The following is a 9,776-nucleotide window of genomic DNA, read 5'->3' as shown; positions in this document are numbered from 1 at the left end:
AGGCCAGAACAACCAGAATATTCTTTCCATCTCCATTTGATGCAACATAGGCACTATCTGCATGGGCCAAATGCAATGGCCTACCCAGGTTCCCTTGGCAGGGAGACTCAATGCATGACCCAAAGCCCAATTCTGGTGTGAGCAGACCTGATGATGGCTGTCCCATTCAACACCAGAACCAGGTTTTACCTCTCTTATCCCAGATTTTGAAAAGTCCCTGTTTGATCAGCTCTTCCTGGAATATTTAGAGCCATCTATTCTGATAGCTGAGCAGCTGACCATACACACGTCTTGCTGCGCTGCATGGCATGTCCGCTGCTGTCATCAGTCATTTGCTCTGAGGTCAGAATGAGGTTTCCAGCCACTTGAAAATCACTGGGCAACTCATTCTGATCTCAGAGTGAACTGACCTGAGCAAGGTGACCAGATGTCCTCCTTTTCTAGGACATGTCCTACATTACAACCTTCTGTCCAGGAGGAGTTCAAAATGTCCTCCATTCTGTGCATGCCTAAGAAGCATGAATTTATATTTCTATTACTGATTTTAGCTTTTACTTTGCAATGTCCTCCTCTTTTCTTGAATGTCCTACATTTCAAGGTGCCTTTGTGGTTCGGACAGCTGATTACCCTAGACCAGAGACAGCAGCAGATGTGCTTTGCAGCTCAGTAAGCTGAGCATGTGGTCAGCCACCTGGCATCAGAATGAGGGCTTTGCAACAGCAGAGAGTCAGGGCAGCTCCAGGGCCAGCCAGGATACTCCGAGCTGCCCCACACCTATAGCAATAGCAATAGCAATAGCATGTATATTTCTATATTGCTTATCAGTGAACTCAGCACTCTCTAAGCAGTTTACAATCTGTAAGCCAGTTGCTCCCAACAAACTGCCCAAACTTTGTATTTCACCAACCTACGAAAGGATAGAATGGTGAGTCAACCTTGGAGCCCCTAGGGTCAAACTCACAACCTTGTGGCTGCAGTACTGGCATTTAACTACTGCACCACCAGGGCTCCCTGCACCCATGCAGACAGGGCCATAGTTTTAGTATATGATCATGGCTGATTGACAACTCCAACCTGAAGAGTGTATAGTAGAAATTTTTGTAAGTTATTTGGAGAAATGTGCTAGGACTGAACTTCTCTTTTTCTTCTCTTCATCTATGTGGGAGTGGAAGACCACTGGGAAGAGATAAGGAAGAATTAAGAACCATATGTTCCATCACAATGTAACATGTTTCATTGCAAAAGTCAAGCAGAAATAATCCATATTGTTTTTGTTATAACAATGGAAGTTCAAGTTGTTTCTGATGCAGAAGTTTAAATATGCACCCAAGAACCTTTTAATATGTCTTCTCCAAATACTATAGAAATGTCTATGAAAGATATAAAAGAGAGACAAGTCATTTATATATCTACTGACTCACAGGCAGTTTTAAAGTGCCAGAATGAAGGAGATCCATTTGGCAAAACGTTAGTTAAAGCAACAGATAAACCTGGCATGTTCGTGAATAATCACAGGAGCCAACATCCAATTTCTTTCCTCTGCCAAGTCAAAAGTGGGCTGGGAAGACAATTGGCAGTGGCAGAGGTTTTGTTCTAAATTATTAAGTGAAATTTGTCCAAGGATACAGATTTCCCCTTCACCCTCATCTGTTGTGAATAGGAGTGCCAAACCTATTGGCAAAAAGAGCCATATGCTTTGGTTCTTGTTCAAAGCTGCTCCCAAGGCTCTGGTTGAATGAGCTCAGATTCCCTCCCCATTCCCATGTAGTGGAGGCAAGGAACGGAAAGAGTGAAGCTAGTTTTTCAGCTCAAATGCTGCTTGGAAAAGCTCCAGCCAGTTCTTTAATGGGGGAGCCAGTGGCTAGGGAGTGGAGCCATGCCCTCTGCTGTCAATTGGTTCACAGTGGGTTGCTGGGGTGGGAAACGGGCTCACCACCTTGGACCAGTGCCTCACCCCTGCCTTGTAGGATTGCCACCTCTAAAGAATTTTTGATGGTCTATTTTTTCCCACTGCACAGGGGTCATTCAGACTTTTTTTAAAGCATGACTATGCAAACAATCTCACCCATGCATTCCAGGTTTGTGTTTCACACTATGGAACTTCATTTATTGGCATCTCTGCAAGTTCTGTTGCTCACATGTGCCAGCTCTTGAATCAACAATGTAAATGTATTCGAAGCACTTTCAAGCCATGCAGAGTTTTATCCCAGGTATATTTACATCAATTGTTCACACAGCCTGGAATGTGAATATTTAAAAAAAAAACTGAGGAAAAAACTGACAACAATTATCCTATGTTAAGGGTTGGGGTTTTTTGGTAGCCCCCCCCCCCAAAAAAAAAAAAAAACAACCTTAATTGGATGCATCTGAAATGCATGTAAAAACAAAGATTCAACCTGGATTATTTTTAACAGTCTGAATAACCCCACAATTATAGCTCTTTGATAACCAATTTAATCATCATGATTCTAGCCTATCGAATTCAAGGATTTATGTTTAGGAGAGGGGTATTTAAACCTCTCAGACAGAGTTCTAATGACTCTATAAACTACAAACCACAAGATTCCATAGGATGTAGCCATGGCAGTTAAAGTGCAACCATGGTGCTATAATTGCATAGGGTGAAAGACCTTATTTGAAGAATTCTGACCAAAATGTGTACAGGTTGAGCCTCCTCTGTCCAGAATTCTGGAATCCGAAATGCTCCAAAATCCAAAATTGTTGACATAGGCAGATGAGATAGTGGTACCTTTACTTTCTGATGGTGCAATGTACACAGTTTTGTTTCATCCATAAAATTGTTAAAAATACTGTGTATAAAATTACCTTCATGCTATGTGTATAAGGTGTATACCAAACATACAGTACATTAATTTCATGTTTAGACTTGGGTCCTATCTCTATGATATCTCATTATGTATATGCAAATACAGTCGGCCCTTCTTATACACTGATTTTTTATACATGGATCCAAGCATCCACGGTTTGAAAATGTTCCAAAAAAGTATAAATTTCAAATATCAAACCTTGATTTTCCATTTTTTATAAGGGACACCATTTTGCTATGTCATTTTATTTAATGGGACTTGAGCATACACAGATTTTGTTATACACGGGTAGGGTTGCCATAAGTCAGGAGCTCCAAACCAGGACAAATGTAGGACAAGAGTTACAAATGTAGGACACATTTTTTTGAAAAATGGAGGACATGCCAAAAAAATAATGATTTTTTTAAAAATGTTAATATAAATGCATGTTTCTTAGACATGGTCAAAATGAAGGACACTTTGTTATTTAATAACAAAAATAAAATAAAATAAAAAACCAAGGCTGCTTTGTATATATTTAAAAATAAAATAAAATAAAAAACCAAGGCTGGGTTGTATATTTTTAAAAATAAAAAAAACCTTTCCCTCCCCCTGGCCCAGAGGCCTATCCTCTGCCTCCTCCTCCTCCTCCTCTTACTCCTTTGCCGCCGCCACCGCCTCCTCTTCCTCCTCCTTTGCCTCCGCCTCCTCCTCCAAGGCTCCTGACACTGGCCAATTGCGGACTGGGGCTGGAAAATAGGCCAGCCCCTGCTCGTCTGCCATTGGCCAGAAGGCTTAGGAGGCAAGCGCTGCCCCTTAAGCCCCGCGCATGAGCGTGCAAAAGGGGCGAGTGCGCGCTGCTGCCGGCTGTGGCCCAGGCAAGCACCGCGGGCTGCGCAGCAGCTGCGCTGGGGGGGAGGTGGAGGAGGAGCGGTGGAGGCGGAGGGCGGTGCGGCGATGGAGGAGGAGGAGGTGGGTGGCCGGCCAGCTGCGTTAGCGGCCGCAGTAATGGCCGCATGAGCACGCCCAGCCCCGGGACAAAGGCCAGAATTGGGGGGGAACTGGGCTGGGCTGGGGTGGGGAGGGCCCCCCCAAAAGCGGATTTGTCCCGGGGGCCACCGGGATATGGCATCCCTATACACGGGGGATCTTGAAACCAAACCCCAGCGTATAACAAGGGCCCACTGTATTCCATAATCCGAAAGGATCCAAAATCCCAAACACTTCTGATCCCAAGCATTTCAGATAAGGGAGACTCCACCTGTAATGCATGGATAATGGAAATGTTTCTTGAGGGTGTTTTTTTTTAAAGGGAAACATTGAATTCTGTTTCCCAACACATTTTGTCAGATTTGCTTTCAGTTTCTAAAGATGCCTGTTTTGTTTTGTTTTATATCAGCTTCACCTCTGAGCAAAATTTGGGAAGAGGGAAGCACTGCAGAGCAACAACAATATAAAAGCTGATTGAAGGCTGATATAAGTTGTTCTGTTGAAACATAATATAGTGTTTCTATCTCACACATGCACACAAGTGGTGCCAAACTGCATTATTTCTGAGTGCAGGTGCAGTCATAGTTGGATATGGACCATTTGGGCTGGAATCCACATTGGATCACTCAAAGCCCTTTTCAGGCTCTACGGGAAATAAACGTATGTAATACCAGCCCATTCAACTGACAAATGAATTCTGTAATGTCCAGGTGTGGTATAAACCAAGAATGTGGCTTTCTGGCCTGGCCTGATCAACTCAAGAGTCTCTTTTGTCTCTTATATTCCCCACTGCTAAAGAGCTCTGTTCCCGCAATAGTCAGCAAGAACCCTGGGCTGAAAAAACAGAAGGCCAATCATCTCTTATTTGGATTTTGGTTATCACAACCTCTGCCCAGTGTCACGAGTGTATGTGAACATGACATGAGTCTAGGGACTATTTCAGTATTGGGGAATGCATAAACAGCCATTTTATTCCATCACAGAGATGCATAAAAGATCTGGCAGACTTTTCAAGCGTTTTCACTATGCATTAGGGAAAAAAAGACCACCACTGATGAATTCCCCTGAAGTTATGATGCTCTCTTGCTGTTCACAGTGTATTTGAGATCAGCTGGATGAACAGATGGGGTTTATGGTTCATTTCAAAACTGTTCAGCCAGCCAAGCAGCACAAATTACATTAATTCTCTCATAGAGTTTGAATAAAGGTCCAAATATTCTCTAAAACCACACTGTAGGCGGGAACAAAAGGCTTCTTGCCATTAACTCTCATTTCAAAAGACACATTTGTGAACTCAAAAGGCATTTTAAACAATCAAAAGTAAAAACTGTACCCTTTATCATCACAGCACAGCAATATCTACCGAGTAATCTATGGAATTCCATCTGCCTTTTCAAAACACAATTATTTAGTTGGCATGGATCTAGGCTATCTGAAAGACTATATCTTCTCTTGTGAGCCTACCATACCACTAAGATCTTCAGGGGAGGCTCTTTACTTGGTCCCACCACTTTCACAGACATGGAGGGTGTAAACACAAGAGAAGGCTGCCTTGGTGGCTGTCCCCAGGCTTTGGCACTCCGTCCTCTGAAAGTGCATCTACAGCGTAGTAATAATGCATTCTGATACCATTTTAACCACATTGGCTGCATCCTACAGAATCCTGGGATTTAATGTTTTGTAAGGTACCAGCACTCTTTGGCAGAGGAGGCTAAAGACCTTGTAAAATTTCAGATCCCTCCTTTCTTGGTGGCCTTGCATCAGCAAGTAAAACCGTTCTTTTTATTCCAACAGACTTTTAGAGCAAGGGCTTTTAAAAGTGTGCTATTTTATTGATTTTTTAATGGATTTGTTTCAAAGAGTTTTAATTCTATAGCTTACTTACATTTTAACAAAAACGTCTTGTATATCTTTATCTTTGTATGTACTTTTATATGCATTATTATTATTATTATTATTATTATTATTATTGCTTCATGAAAGCTATTTTAAATCCCAGTTTTGGGATAAAGGCAAAATATAAGTGGATAAAATTAGCTTGTTTTATACTTTAGGTGTATGTTAAAACACGTCTATACTGCCTTGCAATCCCCGAACCTCCAAAGGAGATTGTAACCTGGAAATACAAGAAGTAACACAGATTAATGCAATCCTGTTGTGTCAACCAGTTTTTGATGGGGTTACACTCCCTCTGAAAGACTATGTTCATAGCTTGGGAGTGCTCCTGGATCCATCTCTCCAAATGTTAGTCCAGATAGATGCAGTGGTCAGGAGTGCTTATCAGCTTTGACTGATACACCAGCTGCAACGCTTCCTAGAATTGGAAGACCTTAAAATGGTACCGCACATGTTGGTAACCTCAAGCCTGGACTTTTGCAAAGCGCTCTACATTGGGCTACTTTTGTGCCATGTTTGGAAACTTCAGTTAGTTCAATTCTGGCAGCCACATTGGTCGATGGTACATCTAAGAGTGAACACATCACACCAATATTAAAATCACTCCACTGGCTGCCAATTAGTTTCCAGGCAAATTACAAAATGTTGGTTATTTACCTTTAAAGCCCTACATAGCCCATGTTACCTATGGGATCACTATATTCTGTATAATCTGCCCCATACACTCAGGTCCACTGGGGGACATTGACTTCAATCAGTCAGGACTAGACAGACAATTGTCGCCCAGATGACTTTTTTGTTGGCTGACCCTAGATTGTGGAATGACCTGTGGGGTGAGATTCGACAGCTAAACATGCTATCAGGATTTGAAAGAGTATTAAAGATCTATCTCTTCCAGCAGGCCTACCCAGGTAGTGTCTGCATGGGCCAGGATATTTGGGGAGCAGCTTGGAGTCTCCTGGCTCCAGAGCTTCCCCAACTTCTTCCTGTTACGAGCCCCACATTTCAGAGTGAGGCACCCAGCGTCACACCTTATTTTGACCTCAGATTCTTTGATGCATGGCGGCAGCAGCAAATGGGCACAGACCCCAGCATTAGAACTGAAGGCAAGAAGATCTGAAGTAAGTAGGGACTTATTTTACACTGTTGTAAGAGGGATATATCCCAAGTTTGGCACTGAAAGGGCCAGATGTTGTGCAGACTGTTTGCACCAGACTCAGGGATTGGGCCCTGTGTCATCCAGATGCCTTGCCAAGAGGACAGTGGGAGGCTGGTTTATTTGGCACATGCAGACAGGGCCTTGGTTGATTTTTAAACTATGAATTTTAAACTGGTATACAATGGAGCCTTGCCTTATGCAGGGGACCCATTCTGGAACCACCCCCCCCACCCCCGCATAAGGCAAATCCTGCATAAGCTCGAGCCCCATTCAATAGAATGGGGCTTGTGCTCACAGCTGCGCGCACCATTCACTTAATGGCGACATGGCTTCTGCATAAACAGGAAGCCACGTATGGTGCGTCTGCATATGAAGCAGGAGCATTGTATTTTATGTTGGATGATTTTAATGCATTCTATGTTTATGTGTTTTAACCTATGTGTTTAAATAATCTCTGTAGTTTTGCTCAGCCCCTCTGTGAATCCTGGAAGGTAGTCCTTGATGTAGCACTGTTAGTTTAATTATGCTCATTACATCCAAGAACTTGTGAGACACCTTTATTCCTCTGAATGGCTATGTTCCAGCACAACCACGTAGGTGTCCTTGCTTAATGCTTCGCAGATAATTAATTCTCTTTGGGTGTGGGTTCAGAAGATAAGAAATTATTTCCTGGTGGTGTTCGTTAAAGGATTTCGGACCAGTTTCCTCTTTGGTTTTCAGTACTCAAGAAATTAAACACACAGCTTTGATGCTGGGCACCTTTGTACAGGCCATCCGTGCTCTAAGAGGAGTTAGTTAATATGGTATTACTTAGCTTAATAGCATGCCAAGAAACAGAGAAAGGTCAAACTGGCTAAATCAAAGGACAGGCCCTTCCAGGCTCAAACAATAGCAGTGGCAAGAGGAGGGGGGAAAATCAGAGGGAAGAAGGACTTGTCTTTCATCATTTTTATGTGTGAGAATCTGGTTTGCCCAAAAGCAAAAATGGATTCTACATAGAATTTTTGACACATTTAGACTCTTTCATGCAAGCTTCAGCCTGCTCACAAGTTAGTCACATCACCAATGCACGAGTGCCCAGTCCTAGATATCTACACATGAAATGTGTTGTTATTTCTGAGAACCAAAACATTGTTGTGATTAAATTAGAAGCAGGAGACCCGGGTTCAAATTTTTCTTTAGACATAAAAGCTCAGTGAATACTACTGCCAGATATTACTGCTCTGCTTAACAAGCTGAAGGAGGCTGTTGTAAAAACAAAAATGGGACAGAGGATCATGCACACCACCTTAGATTCCTTGGAAAAAGACAGAATGGGAAGATGCATATAAATAATGATCAAATGAAAGTAACAAAATAGTGCTAATTGAGTAATAGCCCAAATGTCTAAAATGGAATGTAAGCTGTACAATATAATCAGCAGTTACCATTTCTCAATGGTTGTCTCTTATGAAGCTGGAGTAAGTTAGAGAGCCAGCATGGTGTAGTGGTTTGAGTTTTGGACTATGATTCTGGTGGCCAGAGTTCAAATCCCATCTCAGCCACTAGGAGACCCTGGGTGTATCACACACTCCCTCAGCCTCAGAGGATAGCAATGGCAAACCCCCTTTGAAGAAACTTGCCACAAAAACTCTGTGATAGGTTTGCCTTAGGGTCACCATAAATCAGAAACAACTTGAAGGCATACAACCACAATAGTGCAAGGAGAATTAACAAATACAGTTCAGACATTGCACAGGTTGCATTCCAGTTTAGTCCATCAGATGCATAGAGTGTTACCTAGAGTTTCACATATGGGCAAACGTACACAGAGGACTAAATCCTATTGCTACTCCCGACTAGAGTAGAACCATTGCATCTATGTGATTTCTCTATACATTGACTCACCAAGCAACAATCACTGAATGGATCTATTCTACCGGAGACTAACCAACAATTCCAACCACTGGATACATCTTTGGGGGTTGGCCTGTAGATAGTGAGATCAGAGGAAAACTAAATGGAGGAAATGCTGACTGTAACAATAACATAATTAACACTGGCCATTCATTGAACTGTTCATGTTCTTTAATATGTTGGCTTGTACAATAACAAGCAGGAATGTGGAAAACTTCCCTGTTGATGCAGAGACTCTACAAAGCAACAACTGCCCACTCTTATCTCTCTAAATTGTTAGCCTGCTCTAGGCTCCTCAGAAGACAGATACTTAACTCTGGTAAGTACATCCTGCCAAGGGCAAAGAGAACAGGATGGAGACTTAATCCTGATTTACCTGTCTGCTTGTATGCTTTTGACCATAATCCAGCCTGGGGAAGCCAAATAAGACAGTATTTCAGTACAAAAGTTAGACCCCTAAATCTCCACTGATTTTAACCTAGTGTTTCAGTGGAATTAGCCCTTCATGTTAAATTTTCAGTATTAAAGAATTGCTTGCATAGAATTAATGAGCTTTTAAACACTAAAATCAAAAGCAAGGCAGTAGAGTAATGCCCTGCATTTCTAACAGCATGCATTGCCATTTAAAAGATACTTTAAAATATAACATGCAAAATGTACAAATGGGATTATAACAAATGTGTTTGAAATATTTACTATAATAATTTGGAAATAGAACCTACTGTTGCTCACATATAGGACGAGAACTGATAATTATTGGAATACAACTCCAATTTTGTGGCCATTTTGATGGGGATTAGAATGCACTTTTTTCAGAGATATAGGTTTCCTAACCCTTGGCTGACTATTTATTTTAATCAGATATTTGATAATTAGCTTCCCTAGGGTAAGCATGATTGTATAATTGGCAACAGCAACAGCAACTGCTGTTAATGTAATTTTCACTGTCTGTAGTTTCTATACTTCATTTCCCAACACCCTCACTATTTATGCTCCACTATTATAACAATTATATACCTGCAGTTGAG

Source organism: Sceloporus occidentalis, unplaced genomic scaffold (genome assembly GCF_023333645.1).
Source record: "Sceloporus occidentalis isolate IW3139 unplaced genomic scaffold, rSceOcc1.0.p SCAF_6, whole genome shotgun sequence".
NCBI lineage: Eukaryota > Metazoa > Chordata > Lepidosauria > Squamata > Phrynosomatidae > Sceloporus > Sceloporus occidentalis.
This window is presented reverse-complemented; position numbering follows the sequence as displayed.